Here is a 20,784-nt window from a genome sequence, read left to right on the forward strand (position 1 = left end):
TTCATGAACCTCGTCCACGGGACTTGGAGGCTTTCATTGATACTATTTCTATAGGAGAGGAGAGAGGAGTGTCTGGCGCTAGAGTTGCTAGTGTACATTTTTCCGTGCTTCGGTATCTCTCATTATTCGTGGGAAAATGTTTGGTAGGCCGTGGGAAAGCTGGGGCTCTTAGCTCTCCAGATCTTGTGCTATTGCATGAAGCTCTTTATAATGATAAAACTTATAGCTTGGGTGCTACAGTGGCTCAACGGTTGAACACGAACCGTACCAAAGGCGCTCTTTATGGAGGTATCTATGCTACCCGTCTTGCTAAACATTTTGAGATACCTATTAGACTGTGCGAGGAAGAAGAGATGCTTCTTCCTGAGAGATATTTAGATTATGATAGCATGGTTCGCCATGATTTTCTTCATAAAGATAATGATAAGAGGATGATTTATAACTTGGTATTTAGCCAGGTACTCGTGAGACTATTACATTGCGTGCTCCTTCTTTGTTCAACCTTCATCTAGGCAGGTACATTATTATGCCCTCAGACATCTACGCATATTGGGGCATAGAGCCACTAGAGGCGCCCATGCTCGAGCCACCAGGCGAGTACTAGACGCCAGTTTATCAGTGGGAGCCAGAGGAGCTCACCCAGCAGTGGCACCCTTAGTACACTCCGGAGTACCCCGGAGACGGTTACTTCCCTCCTTGGGAGTAGACCAACTTAGGCCAAAAGCCTAAGCTTGGGGAGTACGGGTTTCTCACCGACTTTATATTCTTGCTCACACATTCAATTTGATAGTCGGTGTTCACACTTTTCCATTGTATCATCCATGCTAGTTTATTTCTTCTGCTTGCATTCTTCTCATGTGTTTGTTTAAAAATGAGAAAAAAATAGTTGTAAGTTTACTTTCCAGCTTGCTTAGTGGTAATTAAAAAGGAAAAACCCAAAAAGATTTCCTGTTTTTTCTTTTGCTTGTTGGGAGCTTTCCCGTGTAAATAGTTTTATTTTTCTTTGGGTCAAGGTAGAAGACCATGATTAAAATGATTAGTAGCTCTCATATGCATCATTGTTTATCCGTCAAAGAGCCATATTACTTTGTCTTCTCCTCTGAATTTGCTTGCAGATTCCAGCTTAGTCCAATGCACGAACACTCTTATTATTATTCACATCATTCAGTCGTGCAAGTGAAAGGCAATAATGACGATATATGATGAAGTGACTGAGCCTAGAAAAGCTGGTATGAAATCGACCTATTTTGTTTTTGTAAATGTGACTAGCTCATCGTTCCTAATTCAACATTGATATGAGAGAAACATGTTTGCAATGACAACTTAGAGATCATAGTTTCTGATGCCATGCTTAATTAGCTAGGAGCTTATAATGGTTTGTCTTGGATGCCAACATGAATTTCAAAATGATTATGATGTAGTATGATTGGATCGTATCCTCCTTTGAATGATTCAAGTGGCTTGACTTGGCACATATTCACGCATGTAGTTGAAACAAAATCAACATAGCCTCTATGATATTCATGTTTATGGTGATTTATATCCTACTCATGCTTGCACTCAACATTGGTTAATTTCAATGCATATTGATGACTGTTGTCACTCTCTAGTTGGTCGCTTCCTAGTCTTTTGCTAGCCTTCACTTGTACTAAGCGGGAATACTGCTTGTGCATCCACTTCCATAAACCCAAAGTTGTTCCATATGAGTCCACCATACCTACCTATATGCGGTATCTACCTACCGTTCCAAGTAAATTTGCATGTGCCACTCTCTAAATCTTCAAATAATAATCTGTTTTGTATGCCTGAACCTCTCATGTGGTGACAAGGGGCGGTCAGTATCTTCCATGCTAGGCGTGTTATCCTCGATACGTGTTTATTCACTGTCACTCACGAGAAAGGGGTCGATAAACGGAATGCCCAGATCCATGCTCAAATCAAATCAAAAATATAATTGCAAACAAAACTCCCCCTGGATTGTTGTTGGTATGGACGACACTCGAGGATTCGGCTAGTCGTGGAGTGTGATTGATCGGTGGTGATTCATCGTGTTGACAATGAAAGCATGTCACCCAAAATTATTTATCTCTGTTTTAAAAGCTTGAGCTCTGGCACCTCTGCAAATCAATGCTTCCCTCTGCGAAGGGCCTATCTATTTACATTACTGTTGAGTCATCCTCTTCTTATAAAAGGCACCAATTAGAGAGTACCTCCGTCATTTTTATGCTTTTCTATTAATTGATATTGAGTATGACTGTGACTGGATCTTCTTTGCCATGAATTACAATGTTCAGTCAGCCGTTGGTCTTTGAAGGTTCTCTGCATTTATGTTTTGCGGTCTCAGAAAGGGCTAGCGAGATACCATCTGTTCATATTGTATCATGATTGTTTTGATTGAAGTGTTGACGTTTGAAACATATTATTATTGCTTGCTAGTTGATTATGCCATTGATCTGAGTACACCATGAGACCTAAATGTTATTGCTTATGTGGTTAGCTTAAGATCTTGCTGAAAATCCGAATATGAGTTAGACATAATTACAACAACAAGATCAAACATAGTTCATAAAAGTTTTTCTTTTGTCTCTTTCAGTTTGTTAATGAATTGCTTGAGGACAAGCAAGGCTTTAAGCTTGGGGGAGTCGAAACATCTCCATCGTATCTACTTTTCCAAACTCTTTTGCCCTTCTTTTGGACTCTAATTTGCATGATTTGAATGGAACTAACCCGGACTGACGCTGTTTTCAGCAGAATTGCCATGGTGTTGTTTTTGTGCAGAAATAAAAGTTCTCGGAATGACCTGGAAACTTACGAGGATTTTTTGTGGAATATATAAAAAATACTGGAGCAAGAATTACCCGAAGACACAGAGCCAGGAGCCCACGAGCCCAGGAGGCGCCCTCCCCCTAGGGCGTGCCTGGCAGGCTCGTGGGGCCCACGTGGCTCCGCAGCCTCCAACTCCAACTCTATATAGTCTCTCTCGCCCAGAAAAAATCAGGAGAGAAGAGTTCATCGCGTTTCATGATACGGAGCCGCCGCCACCTCCCGTTCTTCCTTGGGAGGGCAGATCTGGAGTCCGTTCTGGGCTCCGGAGAGGGGAAATCGACGCCGTCGTCATCATCAACCATCCTACATTGCCAATTCCATGATGCTCTCCATCATTCGTGAGTAATCTCATCGTAGGCTTGCTGGACTGTGATGGGTTGGATGAGATCTATCATGTAGTCGAGTTAGTTTTGATGGGGTTTGATCCCTAGTATCCACTATGTTCTAAGATTGATGTTGCTACTACTTTGCTATGCTTAATGCTTGTCACTAGGGCCCGAGTGCCATGATTTCAGATCTGAACCTATTATGTTTTCATCAATATATGTGTGTTCTTGATCCTATCTTGCAAGTTGTAGTCACCTACTATGTGTTATGGCCCGGCAACCCCAGAGTGACAATAGCCAGAACCACTCCCTGAGATGACCATAGTATGAGGAGTTCATGTATTCACTATGTGCTAATGCTTTGTTCCGGTTCTCTATTAAAAGGAGACCTTAATATCCCTTAGTTTCCATTAGGACCCCGCTGCCACGGGAGGGATGGACAAAAGATGCCGTGCAAGTTCTTTTCCATAAGCACGATGACTAAATACGAATACATGCCTACATTACATTGACGAACTGGAGCTTGGTACATATCACCCTATGTTATAACTGTTACATGATGAATGTCACCCAACATAATTACCATCACCGTTCCAATGCCTACGAGCTTTTCCTATACTTGTCCTTGCTAAGTTACTTTACCGCTACTGCTGTCACACTTGCTATACAAATTACTACTGCTACTGTTACCGCCGCTACCGTTACTATCATACTACTTTGCTACTAAAACTTTGCTGCAGATACTAAGTCTTTCAGGTGTGGTTGAATTGACAACTCAACTGCTAATACTCAAGAGTATTCTTTGGCTCCCCTTGTGTCGAATCAATAAGTTTGGGTTGAATACTCTACCCTCGAAAATTGTTGCGATCCCCTATACTTGTGGGTTATCATATCCCCCAAGGGCCGAGTCATCTTCTTGAAGATGAGCCGGGTCTTGTTTAATAACCTGGAGAAAACTTCAACCTGTAGCCCCCAAGGGCCGGGTCATCTTCTTGAAGATGAGCCGGGTCTTGTTTAGTCTTTGAAAAGCTTCAACTTGTAGCCCCAAGGGCCGGGTCATCTTCTTGAAGATGAGAAGGGTCTTGCTTAACAGAAATGAAAAACTTATCTTCTCCGTGAGAAAAACAAGTACATTAGCCCCCAAATGTCGAGTGGATTGCTTGCAATATGCTTGAGACTTGTCCGTCCACCTTTCAACGCAACCCATATAATATTAAGGTCACTTATCTTTCCTGTCTGATTTGGTAGGAGACAATTAGGCAAACTTACACATCATTAAGCGAGATGCAAAAAAGCCTGGGATGCCAACAAGATGCCAGGGCCATACTAGAAGAAAAATTCCGGGCCACAACGACAGAGCTTGGACAGGTCAGGACTGAATATCTGAAGTATAAGGATTCAACCGCGGCGGAACAAGTCTCCCTTGAAAAATGAGGAGAGAAAGCTGAGGGTCAACTTGCAGAATCTATAGCAGAATTGTCTGGCCTGCGTCAACATATCTCCAAGATGACTAACACTATTTTTGGTAAGTCCTTCATAAAACATGTTATCACTGTGACAAAGCACACGAGGTGCATGGCGGCTTATATATCCCTTGTTCCTTTATAGGCCCTCGATCCGCCAACCTTCAAGATGATTCAATATTGAAGCTGAAGGCCATCTACACTCTAACAGAGCAACTGTATGCTGGCGGCTTGTTGACTGTCAAAATTGTTTCGGGAGATAAAGACCCAGTAAAATACATAAGGGACATGCTGAGGCGACTCTCAACTATCCCTCAGCATATAGCTTCAATAAGGAAATCATCTGCGCTCAAGGGAGTAATGTCGGCCATGAGCCGGGCGCTAGCTTATGCTCCAGAACTCAAGACGGATGAAATAGATGGTGGCTTCCCGAAATATAAGGATGACGGTTCAGAATTCACAGAAGAAGACTATGAGAAATGCATAAAGGACATTTGCCCTTCAGCAAGCCGCCTTGCTGAAATCCTGGATCTTATGAAATATCAATCAGTTTATGATGATGAAGGGAGACGCATGGCGATTCCCAGCTTCGCGCCTTTCGACTGAGCACCTCAGCGCCGTAAGCCTCTTTTTGCCCCTGATGCTGACCCGTCAACCATCTTAACAGACGAAACTGAATTTCATGCCTTAATCAATTGCACATGGAATCTGGACAACTTCTAGATCCAAGACCCCGAAACCTCAGCACAGGATGAGCCGGCGACGGCTTAGAAGTGACGACTCTTTGAAGCTTCAGGCTGCACATGAGACCGAACCTGGCAAAATCTTGCCACCGGGTTGTAACATAGAAAATCTCTCACCTTAAAGAGCCATGTAATCGCTGTTTCGGAACATGCCCAACAACTGCTTTTGTCTTATGCCCAATATGTCTAAATTTTCATGACATTACCTTTGTAATAGAAGTCGCCTTGATTGGGCGAGTTGAAGAAGTGTCATACTCCCGCTTTGACCATCACCTCTTTGGATGAGTTTAGTCTTTGCTATTGAATCTTCTGCTTGAAAACATAGTCACCATATAAGGTGTAAAATGAGCCGGCTCTATGAGTCATGGCGGGTAGATGGGCTTGCAAGGCTCTAATCATACCCAAAGAGGTTTTTGCAAAAACCTTTACATGTTTAGATCGGCTGATCACACTCAAGTTAAGCTTCAGTGAACCCATGGTTTGTCTATTTTCCATATGCTCACTCTCGCAAGTACCTCAATGTTGTAACCTTGGGAGTTCAGGGTCCAATATTTAGATTGACTCGCCAAGAGTACACGGGTCTTATGGGCGAGTCGCTTCAAACATACAGTCCAGTATAACCATTTATTAATGCGTTAATTTTTCGCTGGCCAAGAGGGTATTTAGGCGGGACTCAATGAGTCAGAAGCCCCCAAATTACCTATGATCAAGGAAAAACGGGCATAGGATAACAGAAGGCAATGCTATTACTGCTAAACGACTTGGGAACTAGTAGCCCCCAAGTAAGCCGTTTTTTATCGTTCATGATCATACATAGGCGCATATGTTTGAACCATGCATCATGGCACTTGATCCTCTTTGGCTTTACTGGTACCTATGGTTGAGTTGTCGCATCAATGCGACTTACTCTCTTTGATACTAGTAGCGTCCATGTTTGAATAGCCTCCCCAATGGCGGCTTATCCTCTTGGGCGACTTAATTTTAATCAATAAAGACTCATGCACAGATGTGGGCTGAAACGACAAAGACCCCGAATTTCATGGGCGTCAACTTTATTGATATAATGTAAAGAGTACACAAGGATCGAAATATGTACATAGATAAGGAGTCAATGGCTCAAAGTATAGTAAGGCCACAAATGAGCGATGTTCCAGGGGCGGGTTGTCTCTTCCTCGTTGTTGGTTTGTCGTGGCGAAGATCGTACGATCCCTTGCGGAGATTCCCGCTAACGACGAAAGGCCCCTCCCAAGGGGGGTGGGAAATCTCGTGCATACCCGTATGATCTTGAATCAACCGAAGCACCAAGTCACCCTCCTGGAAGACCAGGACTTTTAACACGTCGACTATGATAACGACGTAAGTCTTGCTGGTAAATCGCCGATCGTGCAGCAGCCAAATCGCGCTTCTCTTCCAGGGCGTCCAAAGAATCTGGACGTGCCTGCTCATTATCAACTTCAACATATGCGGTGACTCTGGGAGAATCGTGCTTCATATCGCTTGGAAGAACCGCCTCTGCCCCATAGACAAGGAAAAGAGGGTTGTACCCAGTTGACCTATTAGGCGTCGTCCTGATACTCCATAGCACACAGGGGAGCTCTTCAAACCAACAACCTGGAGTGCGCTGGAAAGGAACCATGGGACGGGGCTTGATCCCACGCAATATCTCTTGGTTAGCCCGCTCAGCCTGGCCATTAGATTGTGGATGAGCTACTGCAGACACATCAAGCCGGATGTGCTCTCGCCGACAAAAATCTTTCATTGCCCCCTTAGATAAATTAGTACCATTGTCGGTGATGATGCTATGAGGGTAGCCAAAACGAAAGATCAGCTTCTTGAGGAACTTGACTGTCGTTTGTGCTTCACAGTTACTAACTGGTTCCGCTTCAACCCACTTGGTAAATTTTTCAACCGCAACTAGCAGATGTGTCTTCTTGTCCGAAGATCTTTTAAAAGGGCCAACCATGTCAAGCCGCCAAACTACAAAAGTCCATGTAATGTGAATCATGCGCAACTCCTGAGCCAGCACGTGTGCCTGACGTCCGAACTTCTGACATCCATCGCATCGAAGTACTATATCTTCATTATCGGCATGAGCCGTAAACCAGTAAAAACTGTGACGAAAAGCCTTTGACACCAGAGATCGTGACACGGCATGATGTCCATAGTCGCCCGCATGTATCTCATTGAGAATCTCTCTCCCCTCTTCGGGTGAGACACAACGCTGGAAAATCCCACAAGTGCTTTGTTTGTGCAACTCGCCTTTATGTATAACCATCGATTTGCATCGTCACACGATCTGTCTAGCAAAAACATCATGAGATGGTAACTTGCCTCGAGCCAGATAAGCCATGTAAGGTATCGTCCAATCAGGATTTTCTCTGATGGCCGCCACCAATTGTGACTCCGGGTTAGGAATTGCTATGTCTTCTTCCGAAGGTAATTTCACAGAAGGGTTATGCAAAACATCCAAGAACACATTAGGAGGGACAGGCTTACATTGTGACCCAAGCCGGGAAATAGAATCAACCGCCTCATTCTGTCGACGATCAATATGATCAAGATGATAGCCATGGAAATAGCATCAGCCACCTCGGTGACCGCTCGCCTGTAAGCCGCCATCAACGGATCCATGGAATCCCAGGTACCTGACACTTGCTCAGCCACTAAATCTGAGTCGCCCTAGCATCTGACTTGGCTCAAGTTCATCACCTTAGCTATTCTGAGTCCATGCAATAAAGCTTCATACTCAGCTGCATTGTTTGTGCAAGGGAACATAAGCTGCAGAACATAGCAAAACTTGTCCCCTCTTGGAGATGTCAATACCAATCCCGGCGCGTGAACCTTCCAATTGCCTAGAGCCGTCAAAATCAATCGTCCAGTAGGTGTTGTCTAGCTTGTCTTCTAGCACTTGTAGCTTGGTCCAATCATTGATAAAATCCACCAACGCTTGATACTTAATAGCTGTACGCGATGCATACTTCACATGATGGGGACCAAGCTCTATCGCCCATTTAGCAATCCGCCCCGTAGCCTCTCAATTTTATATAATGTCCCCAATAGGTGTAGAACTTACTACGGTGATGGGATGCTCCAAAAAGTAATGCTTCAACTTCCGGCTCGCCATAAAGACCCCAAAGACCAACTTCTGCCAATGTGGATACCGCTGCTTGGACAAGGTTAACACCTCGCTAACAAAATACACTGGCCGCTGGACTGAGTATTCCTTGCCTTGTTCCTTGCGCTCAACAACCACTGCCACGCTCACCGCTTTAGAATTAGCAGCAATGTACAAGAGCATCGACTCCTTGTCAGCTGGGGCTGCTAGCATAGGCAGCACAGCAAGTTGTTTTTTGAGGGCCTCAAACGCTTCATTGGCAACATCAGTCCAAACGAAGTGCTCTGTGTTCTTGAGCAGTTGATAGTGGGATGGCCTTCTCACCTAGGCGACTTGTAAAATGACTAAGTGCCGTGATACGACCCGCCATATGCTGGACCTGGTTAATGTTGGCCGGCTTCCCAAGTGAGGTAATCACCTTAATCTTGTCTGGGTTAGCCTCTATGCCACACTCGAATACTAAACACCCAAGTAAATTTCCAGCAGGGACCCCAAACACACACTTCGTGGGGTTAAGCTTCATCTGATAGACCCGGAGGTTGTCGAACTTCTCCTTGAGATCACCCAGAAGGGTCTCCTTCTTCTACGATTTTACCACAATATCATCAACATAAGCATGAATGTTGCGCCCAATCTGACCTTGAAGAAAATTCTGGATGCAACACTGATAAGTCGCCCCAGCAGTCTTGAACCCAAAGGGCATTTAGACATAACAAAAGGCACCAAAGGGGGTGATAAAATCTGTCTTATCCTGATCCTCCTTGACCATTTTGATCTGATGGTAACCTGAATACGCATCCAGAAAGCATAGCCGCTCGCAACCCGCCATAGAGTCGATGATTTGGTTAATATGGGGCGGCACAAAGGGATCTTTGGGACAAGCTTTGTTAAGATCCGTATAGTCGATGCACATACGGAAAGTGCCGTTCTTCTTAAGAACCATGACCGGGTTAGCCAACCATTCAGGATGAAAAACTTTGACAATGAAACCAGCAACTAAGAGTCGGGCGACTTCCTCTCCAATTGCCTTGCGCCATTCCTCATTAAAACGACGAAGGTATTGGTGAACCGGCTTTATCTTGGGATCTACATTGAGATGGTGCTTAGCGAATTCTCTCGGTACTCCTCGCATGTCAGAAGGTTTCCATGCGAAGATGTCCCGATTCTCACGGATGAATTCGATGAGCGCGCTTTCCTATTTAGGATCCAAGCCGGTCCCAATGGTGAACTGCTTTGAAGAGTCGCTAGGAACAAAATACACCTTCTTGGTATCATCCGCCGGTTTAAACTTAAGGGGCAACTCAGAGTTGACTGTGGGTTTCTTCAATGGGCTCATGTCAGCTGGATCCACATTGGCTTGGTGGAATTTCAGCTCCTTGGCAGCACACGCCGACTCAGCGTATGCAGCGTCCCCCTCTTCGCATTCCTGGGCTATCTTCCGGCTTCCATTGACTGTGATGGTACTATTGAGACCCGACATTTTAAGCTTAAGATATACATAGCAAGGCCGGGCCATGAAATAGGTGTAAGCTAGCCGTGCAAACAAAGAGTGATAAGGGCTCTTGATCTTGACAACTTCAAACGTCAATGACTCGCTTCTATAATTGGACTCATCATTGAAGGCCACATTCAACTTAATCTGCCCGACAAGGTATGCCGACTTACCCGGGACGATGCCGTGAAAAACCATGGTCGAGGGCATCAAATTCTCTTCCTTAAAGTTCATCCTCCGGTAGGTGTCGTAGTAGAGAATATTGATGCTGCTGCCTCCATCCATGAGGACTTTAGAGAGCGTATACCCTCCAACTTGAGGCGCCACCACTAATGCCAGCTCACCGGGGTTATCAATCTGGGGTGGATTATCGACCCTGCTCCACGTCACAGGCTGCTCAGACCAATTTAAGTATCGGGGAACCGCCAGCTCAGTCATAATGATAGTCCTCTGCCTCACCTTCTTGTCTCTCTTGCAAGAGCTCGTGGTAAAAACATGGTTGCTCTGGAAACCACCCTGGTTGTTTGGCTGCTCGAATTCTCCCCGGTCGTTATATTGTTGACTGCCTTGGCCAGACGACTGTCCGCCATTGTTATGCGAGCTGTCTCGCCCTTGAGCCCCCGAGTTAGGAAAATTACCGAATGAAGAGCCACGTGACCCGCCCGAACCAAACTGATCCTGCGGGGCGCCTTCGCCACCTCCTTGATGACCTCGGGACGCCTGAAGGCCAAACTCCTGCAATTTTCCCAAGAATGAGTAGAAGGGACACCTAGGGTACTGTGCTTGGGGCAAGTTCCCTTGAGCATCTCCTCGTAATTACGCGGCTTCTTCCCAGTGAAGCCTCGATCTTGGAAACCGCCCTGATTCATGTTCCGGCATTGATTTTGCGGCCCGGCATTGGTGTTAGCAACCAAATCAGAGACGCCATCTTGTTGCCTCGTCTTTTCTTGACCTCCCTGGTTATTATTGTGCCTAGAGTGTTGGTGGTGGCTCTTACCTCCTTCACCTCTTCTGGCTCCATCGACCTTCTCATCATCAGAACTGGCATCATTCGTCCCATCCGACTCAGCATACTTGGTGAGGGTGTCCATCAACTCGCCCATATCCTGCACCTTTTGCTTGAGGCGGCCAAGAATCAACACCAGGGGTTCGAAATGACAGTTCTTTTCCAAAATCAACATGGCCCGAGCCGCCGAAATATCGTCCGAGGAGTGGATGATTTCCGCGGCCCGCCGGATCCAATTATGGGCGGATTTATCTGCATGCTGAACAAAATGCTAAAGATCCACAATGGTCATCGGACGCTTGCAAGCCCCGTGGAAATTCTTGACAAAACGCTCCTTGAGTTCTGCCCAGGTGTTGATGGAGTTTGGCGGTAGGTTCTTCAACCACGTACGAGCCGTCCCTTCCAATATCTTGGTGAAGTATTTGGTGCAGACCGCATCACTCACATCGAGCATGTCCACGGCCAGCTCATAACATTCTACCCATGCCCCGGCTCAAGATCAGGAGTGTAATTGGGCACCTTACGGGGACCTTTCAATTCCTTGGGCATGCGTTCATTGCGTTGGGTGGGTGATAGGCAAGGGACTCCGATGTTCCTACCTTGGCCACCATGTCCCGAGGCTGGTTGAGCATGACCAGGAGTTCCTTGACCCGCCAAGGTTGCTATCGCTTCCGCTTCAGCCTGCCGGTCAGCTCGTGCATCATTTTCAAGCGCATGAGCATTGGCTGTTGGTGGCTCTGGTGGATTGACCTGAGGTTGATGTCGACGGTTGTCACTGGAAATCACCGGAGGGTCATCTGGGCAGCTCTTCGTGCGGCTCGCCTGCGGCGTGGAATGCAAACGATCGCAACTGTACGAGAATTGGGCCTGCTAGACGACCGCAGTCTTTAACATCTCTATGGCATTTTGTGCCTCCACCTCCAAGGCAGTATTCCCACGGATGGGGAGAGACTCCAAATGGTGGATCACAGCCAGCACGTTATCCACCGGATTGGAGAAGTGTCCCTAAGGTGTTTGGAAGTGTTGAGTCGCCTGCGGGTTCAACGGGGGTTGCGTTGGCTATTGGACGATCTCCCCATGTGGGTCACCTTGTCCTGGCGGGTTGCAATCTGCCCTGGGAATTTGCGGGCTATTAAAAAAGCGGGTTGGATTAAGGTTGGGCGGGATGCAACCTTGACGCCTCCGCTCGTACACGGCTTCCGACGCAACTCGCTGACGCTCAAGTCGCCATGCCTCTAGCTTTAGACGTTCCTTCTCCTCGTCCATCTAGGCTCGTTGATCCGTCATACGGGTCTTCTCCGCATCGATCTGGTGCTAAATCTCGGCCATCTCTTCATAGAGTTTAGCTAATTTGGCGTTAACCTCCGCCTGATTGTCAGCTGTCACAACCACCTCCATGATTTTTGCCAGCTCTACCATCCGATCAGACATAGCCTGAGCTGGGGTTTTGCATGATCCACTGGCTCCGTTCGCGTTTGCGGTGTTTGGCTGACCCCGAGCCGCCGTAGCCCTGATACGTCTCCATCGTATCTACTTTTCCAAACTCTTTTTCCCTTGTTTTGGACTCTAATTTGCATGATTTGAATGGAGCTAACCTGGACTGCCGCTGTTTTCAGCAGAATTGCCTTGGTGTTATTTTTGTGCAGAAATCGAAGTTCTCCAAACGTCCTAAATATTTACGGGGAGCATTTTTTGGAAAATATGAAAAATATCTGCGCCAAGTTCCACCTGAGGGGGTGGGCCAGTGGGCCACAAGCCCTAGCTCCGCCACCCCCCTGGTGGCGGTGGGCAGGCTTGTGGGGCCCACACGGCCCTGCCGCCCCCAATTCCAGCTCTATAAGTTCCCTTTTGTCCCAGAAAAAATAGAAAGAGAAGTCTTCGTCACGTTTGCGATACGGAGCTGCCGCCACCACCTGTTCTTCATCTGGAGGGCAGATCTGGAGTTCGTCTTGGGCTCCGGAGAGGGGAAATCATCGCCATCGTCATCATCAACCTTCTTCCCTCTCCAATTCCATGAAGCTCTTCGTCGTTCGTGAGTAATCTATTCGTAGGCTCGCTGGGCGGTGATGAGTAGGATGAGATCTATCATGTAATGGAGTTACTTTAGATGAGGATTGATCCCTAGTATCCACTATGTTTTGAGATTGATGTTGCTACTACTTTTCCACCAATATATGTGTGTTTTAGATCCGATCTTGCAAGTTGTAGTTACCTACTATGTGTTATGATCCGGCAACCCCGGAGTGACAATAACCGGAACCACTCCCGGTGATGACCATAGTTTGAGGAGTTCATGTGTTCACCAAGTGCTAATGCGTTGGTCCGGTTCTTTATTAAAAGGAGAACCTTAATATCCCGTAGTTTCCTTTTGGACCCCGATGCCACCAGAGGGATGGACAATAGATGTCATGCAAGTTCTTTTCCCTAAGCACGTATGACGACACACGGAATGCATGCCTAGATCATATTGACGAACGGGAGCTAGCCACATATCTCTCCGCGTTATAACTGTCCATGATGAATATCATCCAAACAAATCACCGACCCATTGCCTACGAGTTTGTCCTACTGCTGATCTTACTACTGTTGCTGCTGCTGTTACCTGTCTTGCTCTGCTGTTACTACTGTTGCTGGTGCTGTTACTTGTCTTGCTCTGCTCCTATTGTTGCTATTACTGTCGCTTGCTACTGTTGCTACTTGCTACTGCTGTCACTACTGCTTTTCCTTGCCGCTGCTATTGCTCGTTACACTGCTTCTACCTACTACAATTTTGGTTCGCTGGTCGTTGACGGGAACTGACAATTTCCGTCAACGAGGCAACTTGGCGACATTGATACAATCGTTAGAAATAGTCTCCCGTGTCAACAGATCATTTCTGACACCGTTGTTATCATACTACTTTGCTGTTACTACCTTCCTTGCAGATACTCATCTTTCAGGTGTGGTTGAATCTGACATATTCAGCTGCTAATACTCGAGAGTATTCTCTCACCTCCTGTTTGGCGATCAACAAATTTGGGTCGAATACTCTACCCTCGAAAACTGCTACGATCCCACGCGCTGGTGGGCCGTCAACAACATTCTTCTAGTTTCGATTGCCGGAGAGTGCTAGCAGCATTCTTCTGGTGCCGTTGCAAGGGGAAGAACAGCTGACATCAAGCATTTTTCTGGCGCCGTTGCCGGGGAGGTATTGTTATATTCTCTAATTCACTTGGGATTTATATCTGCTGATCACTATGAAGAATCTGAAGGATCCGAAGACCAAAGTCTTGCCCTCAACTACGAGGGGAGGTAAGGAATTGCCATCTAGCTCTGCACTTGATTCACCTTCAGTTATGAGTAAGTTTGCGACATCACCTCCTGCTAGAAATCTTGATATGTCGCCTGTGCTTGATGATGCTTATGATACTACTACTAGAGATGCTATGCTTGATACTATGCCTGATGATCCTATGCTTAATACTGCTAGAGATACTATTTTGCCTGATGATGCTATGCTTGATACTGCTAGAGATACTACTTTGCCTGATGTTTCACTAGGGGTGTTCCTTGATGCTCATATTGCTAGAGTTACTGCCAATGCTCGTGATGCTTCTGATACTGCCAATACTATTGAGATAGAACCTGCTTTTGCTCCTGCTAGATCTAGATCTCCTAGATATGAATTTCCTGATATACCCGAGGGTTACGTTATGGAGGGAGAGATAGCTGAGGATTTTCTTACGTGTAAGGATGCCTATGACACTGAGAAATTACTTCTCAAGTGGAAGGAAAAATCTCTGAAAGCTAAGATGAAATACGACCCGAAGTTTGCCACTTCACCTATCTTTATCACCGATAAGGATTATGAATTCTCCGTCGATCCTCAGATAATCTCTCTAGTCAAATCTGATCCTTTTCACGGTTATGAGTCTGAGACGGTCATAGCCCATCTTGCCAAACTACACGATATAGCCACCCTTTTCACTAATGAGGAGAAGATCCGCCACTACTATATCCTTAAGCTATTTCCTTTCTCTCTAAAGGATGACGCTAAAGCCTGGTTCACCTCTCTTGCTCCTGAATGTGTGACTTGTCCCCAGGAGATGGTCTATTACTTCTGTGAGAAATATTTCCTTGCCCATAAGAAGCAAGCTGCCTTGCAGGAATTATACAACTTTGCTCAACTCCAAGAAGAGAGTCTTCCACAAGCTTGGGGGAGGCTCGTCTAGCTACAGAATGCTTTGCCTGATCACCCTCTTAAGAAGAACAAGATACTTGATATCCTCTATAACGGACTTACTGATGCCTCTAGATACCACCTAGATAGTTGTGCCGGTTGTGTTTTTAGGGAACGAACTGTAGAACAAGCTGAGACCCTACCGAATAACATCTTGATCAACGATAATGCTTGGACTATTCCTGAACCACCTCCTAAGCCAACTCCTAAGAAAAGAGGTATTCTATTCCTCAGTCCCGAAGATATGCAAGAAGCCAAGAAATCTATGCAAGAGAAAGGCATTAGATCTGAAGATGTCAAAAATCTACCACCTATCGAAGAGATCCATGGTCTCGATAACCCGATACAGGTAGTAGAAGTGAATTCTCTGTGTAGGTTTGATGAGAGTGATATTCCTTTTGACAAACCTGCTAGCCTATGCTTTGATGAATTTGACAACTTTGTTGCCAAACAACAGAGTTTCAATGATTATGTTAGCAGACATTTGGAACAAAGTACTCGTATGCTTAGCCATTTAAGTGCTTGTGTAGACAGAAATGTCAATGATTTGAAGCTTCTGAGTAAACATGCCTCTATGATTACTACTCAGGTAGAACAAGTACTTAAAGCTCAGAGTGACTTGCTCAATGAATTAAATGACAACTCTGTCAGAGTCATTACTTGAGGAGGCAAAATGACTCAGGAACCTTTGTATCCTGAAGGTCATCCTAAGAGAATTGATCAAGATTCTCAAGGAATCAATGCTGATACACCTAGTCATCCTAAGGAGAAGAAGAAGGATGATAGAAACCTGCATGCCAGTTCACCAAATACTGTCACACCTGAAGAACCTAATGATATTTCTACGTCTCATGCAAAAACACAATCTGGTGATGAGCATGAACCTAGTGACAATATCGACAGTGATGTTCATAATAATGCTCAACCTAGCAATGATGAGGATGTGGAGATTGAACCTACGGTTAATCCTGATAAACCAGAGCCTAAGAAATACGATAAGAATGACTTTACTGCTAGGAAGCATGGTAAATAAAGGGAGCCATGGGTTCAGAGACCTATGCCCTTTCCTCCTAAGCCATTCAAGAAAAAGCATGATGAGGATTTTGAGCGTTTCATTGAGATGATAAGACCCATCTTTCTGCAGATGCGGTTAACTGATATGCTCAAGATGTCTCCGTATGCCAAGTACATGAAAGATATCATGACTAATAAATGGAAGATACCAGATCTTGAGATCTCCACCATGCTTGCCAATTACACTTTCAAAGGTGGAACTCCTAAGAAACTTGGTGATCCCAGACTGCCCACTATACCTTGCTCCATTAAAGGAAACTACGTAAGAACTGCCTTATGTGACCTTGGAGCCGGTGTTAGTGTTATGCCGCTCTCTCTTTATCATAGACTTGAATTGGATAAGTTGACACCCACTGAAATTTCTGTGCAAATGGCCGACAAATCAACTGCTTTCCCTATCGGCATTTGTGAGGATGTGCCTGTTGTGGTTGCTAACACCACTATCTTAACAGACTTTGTTATCTTGGATATTCCCGAGGACGATGCCATGGCTGTCATCCTAGGAAGACCCTTTTTAAACACTGCAGGGGCTGTTATAGATTGCAACAAAGGCAATGCCACTTTCCATGTCAACGGTAATGAGCACACCGTGCACTTTCCAAAGAAATGATATCAAGTACATTGCATCAATGCTATCGAAAAGACTTCATCGATTCTCATTGGGAGCTTTGAATGCCCTATTCCTCATGTCAAGATGAAGTATGATTTGCTTGTTGGGGAGATACATATCCCCATTGAGGTGACTTAGTGGCTATTAGAATATTCTCCGTTCTCTCTTGCGATTCGAGAAGGTTTTTTCATGAGGACTTGATCAACCCCATTGACGGATTTCTTTCAATGATCATGAAACGGATGAATCAAAGAGTCACATACCTGTGTTTTAAGCTTTCATTTTATTTTGCTTAGAAGAAAAATGATAGAATTAGTTTAGTTTTTCCTGTTTTTTGTTTTAGCTTCCTGGATAAAAATACCTCGAAAATTAAAGTTCTTCGATGGTCCTAAAAATTTAGTATGATTTTTTCTGGAATTTTTGAAATTTACTGGGCCTGAGAGCTGGCCTGGGGGCCAGAACAGTGGGCCACAAGCCCTGCCACCGCCACCCACCCCCTGGTCGCGGAGTGCAAGCTTGTGGGGCCCACAGGGACCCCCTCCACTCATTGCAGCTCCCAGCCTCTTCTTCCACCTCCAGAAAAATTGTTTGCAACTCAAACCCGTGTTCTTGCTCATTTGGCTGTGATTTTCGATCTCCTTGCCAAAAGCACCATTCCCCGAACCATTTTGGGGAAATTACTCCTTGGTAAGTGACTCCTCCATTGTTCCAATTAGTTTTTTCTCTAGTGCTTTATCTTTCGCGTATTCTTGCTACCTTGGTGACCCTGTTCTTGAGCTAGAAATGTTGATTTTAGCTGGTCCCAAGTAGTCTTAGCGCGTGATACGGTCTCTAGGCACTAGTAGGAGTAGTTTCTACAAGGTGTGGTGGGTCTTCATTCACTTTCCTCTTGAACTTCAAAAATTTCAGGAAAAGGAAATTATGTTCAGGAGGAAGTTTCATGGTGGTTCCTAAAGTAAGAAGGGTCCTCGTCTCTGTTTTCAGGAGCCCGAACCTTTTCAACTAAGGGACGCACTGGTACAACCATGTGAATGGCCTTCCGATGAGTTCATGATCGAAGCAGGTTTTAAGGATGAGTTTGATACACTTGTCCGCAATGCCGGGTTAGAAGAATTCCTCTCAGATAAATGTGAACAGTATGCTATGCTCACTGCCTCTTTCATGCGTAGATTTAATTTTTCAGTTGGCCGTGACTCATCCATACTGTTTGATCTGTACGATAAATCCTGTACCGTGGATTTGGAGGATTTCAATAGGATTTGCAAGATACCCGATGGGGGTAGTATTAATGATCCTTCTAAGACTTCGGTCAGAGACTTTGTCTCCAGTATAACTGTTGGAGAAACCAGAGATATCACGCAAGCCACCATAGGAAGCATCCATTTCCCTGCCTTGCACTACCTTGCCCTCTTCATAGGTAGGTGCATTAACGGCAAGGGTGCACATTGTCACCTATGCGCTTCCGACCTTAGTATCCTTAAGAGCGCAGTAAGAGGTGACATGAGCTTCAATATGGGAGCTATAATAGCAAGGAGGCTGAATAAAAATGCCAGTGAGGGGGATTTCTTTGGTGGAGTTTATGCTACACGCTTAGCAAATTTTCTTGGAGTTTCCATCCGTCCAGAAGACCCTCCTTTCCGTATAGTCTACCTTGATCGTGTCGCTTTAACACGCTACCAGTTCCTTGAGAGAGATCATGGATCCCTCCTATACTGCTTGATATTTAACCGGCAGTGTGTTTTCCATATTACCCTTCCTGCTCCTGCTTTCTTTGACTTTCAGGTAAAACGAAGATACTACATAAACATAGGAGAGGCAGAGGAGTATGAGAGGGAGGCGACTGCTGCTCGACTTCGTGAGGCAGCTATTCAGGCAGTGGCTGCAGCACTCCCGTATAACACCCATTATGATTTTGGGTTTCGCCAGGACCATCCATGGGAGTAGACCAAGCTAGGCCAAAAGCCTAAGCTTGGCGGAGTACGTGTTCTCACCGACTTTTACATTCATGCTTATGCTTTCGCTTTGTTAGCCGGTGTTTACACTTTGCCACTGTATTATCCATGCTAGTTTATTTTCGTTTTCTTGCTTTCTTGTTTTGTGTCCTTTTGAGAAAACCCAAAAATATTTTCTTTCTTCTTTTGCTTGTTGGGAGCTTTCCCGTGTAAATAGTTTTCTTTTTCTTTGGGTCAAGGTAGAAGATATTGGTTCCAATGCTTAGTGGTTCTTGCATGCTTACCTGTTTAGCTTTCAAAAGAGCCGTATTACTTTGTCTTCTCCTTTGTGTTTGCGTGCAGATTCAGCTTAGTCCAATGCACGAGCACTCTTATTATTGGTCACATCGTTCGATCGTGCAAATGAAAGGCAATAATGATGATATATGATGAAGTGACTGAGACTGAAAAGCTGGTATGAACTCTATCTATTTTGTTTTTGTAAATATGACTAGCTTGTCGACCTAGATTCAGCTTTGTTGTGAGAGAACCATGTTTGCAATGACAACTTAGAGATCATAGTTTCTGATGCCATGCTTATTTAGCTGGGAGCTTATAATGGTTTGTCTTGAATGCCAACATAGATTTTGAGATGACTATGATGTAGTATGATAGGATGGTATTCTCCTTTGAATGTTTCAAGTGGCTTGACTTGGCGCATGTTCATGCATGTAGTTGAAACAAAATCAACATAGCCTCTATGATGTTCGTGTTCATGGTGATTTATATCCCGTTCATGCTTGCATTTAATGTTAGTCAAAATCATTGCATCTTGATGACTGTTGTCGCTCTCTAGTTGGTCGCTTCCCAGTCTTTTGCTAGCCTTCACTTGTAATAAGCGGAATACCGCTTGTGCATCCACTCCCATAAACCCCAAAGTTTTTTCCATGAGAGTCCACCATACCTACCTATTTGCGGTATCTACCTGCCGTTCCAAGTAAATTTGCATGTGCCATTCTCTAAACCTTCAAGAAATAATCTGTTTTGCATGCCCGAACCGCTCATGTGGTGACAGGGGGCTATTGGTATCTTCCATGCTAGGAATGTTATACTCGACATGTGTGTATTTACTGTCATTCACGAGAAAGGGGCCGGTAATTGGAATGCCCAGTTCCACGCTTAAATCAAAAACATACCTGTAAAACAAGACTCCCCCGGATTGATGTTAGTATGGACGGTACCCGAGGATTCAGCTAGCCGTGGAGTGTGATTGATTGGTGGTGGGAGAGTTAAAACTTTACTTTTCTGTTTGGGAACCTCCTATAGCATGAGTAGCATGGAAGATATTGAGAACTCTTGGTCATTGCATTGACAATGAAAGCATGCCACCCAAAATTATTATCTCTGTTTTCAAAGCTTGAGCTCTGGCACCTCTGCAAATCAATGCTTCCCTCTGTGAAGGGCCTGTCTATTTATTTTCCTGTTGAGTCATCCTCTTCTAATATAAGCACCAATTAGAGAGCACCTCTGTCATTTTTATGCTTTGATTTTGACTGATATTGAGTATGACTATGACTGGATCTTCGTTGCTATGAATTACAATGTTTAGTGAGCCCTTGATCTTTGAAAGTGCTCTGCATTTATGTTTTGCGGTCTCAAAAAGAGCTAGCGAGATACCACCTATTCATATTGCTTCATGCTTGTTTTGATTGAAGTGTTGGTATTTGAACCTCATTATTATTTGCTCGTTAGCTGATTATGCCATTGATATTAGTTTACCGTGAGACCTTTGTGTCATTTGCTTATGTGGTTAACTTCTGATCTTGCTGAAATTCTGGTTATGAGTTAGACATAGTTGCAACAACAAGATCAAACAGAGTTTGTCAAAGTTTTTCTTTCTCCCTTAGTTTGTCAACTGAGTTGCTTGAGGACAAGCAAGGTTTTAAGCTTGGGGGAGTTGATATGTCTCCATCATATCT

The sequence above is a fragment of the Hordeum vulgare genome, chromosome 4H, assembly GCF_904849725.1.
Source record: "Hordeum vulgare subsp. vulgare chromosome 4H, MorexV3_pseudomolecules_assembly, whole genome shotgun sequence".
NCBI classification, from domain to species: Eukaryota; Viridiplantae; Streptophyta; class Magnoliopsida; order Poales; family Poaceae; genus Hordeum; species Hordeum vulgare.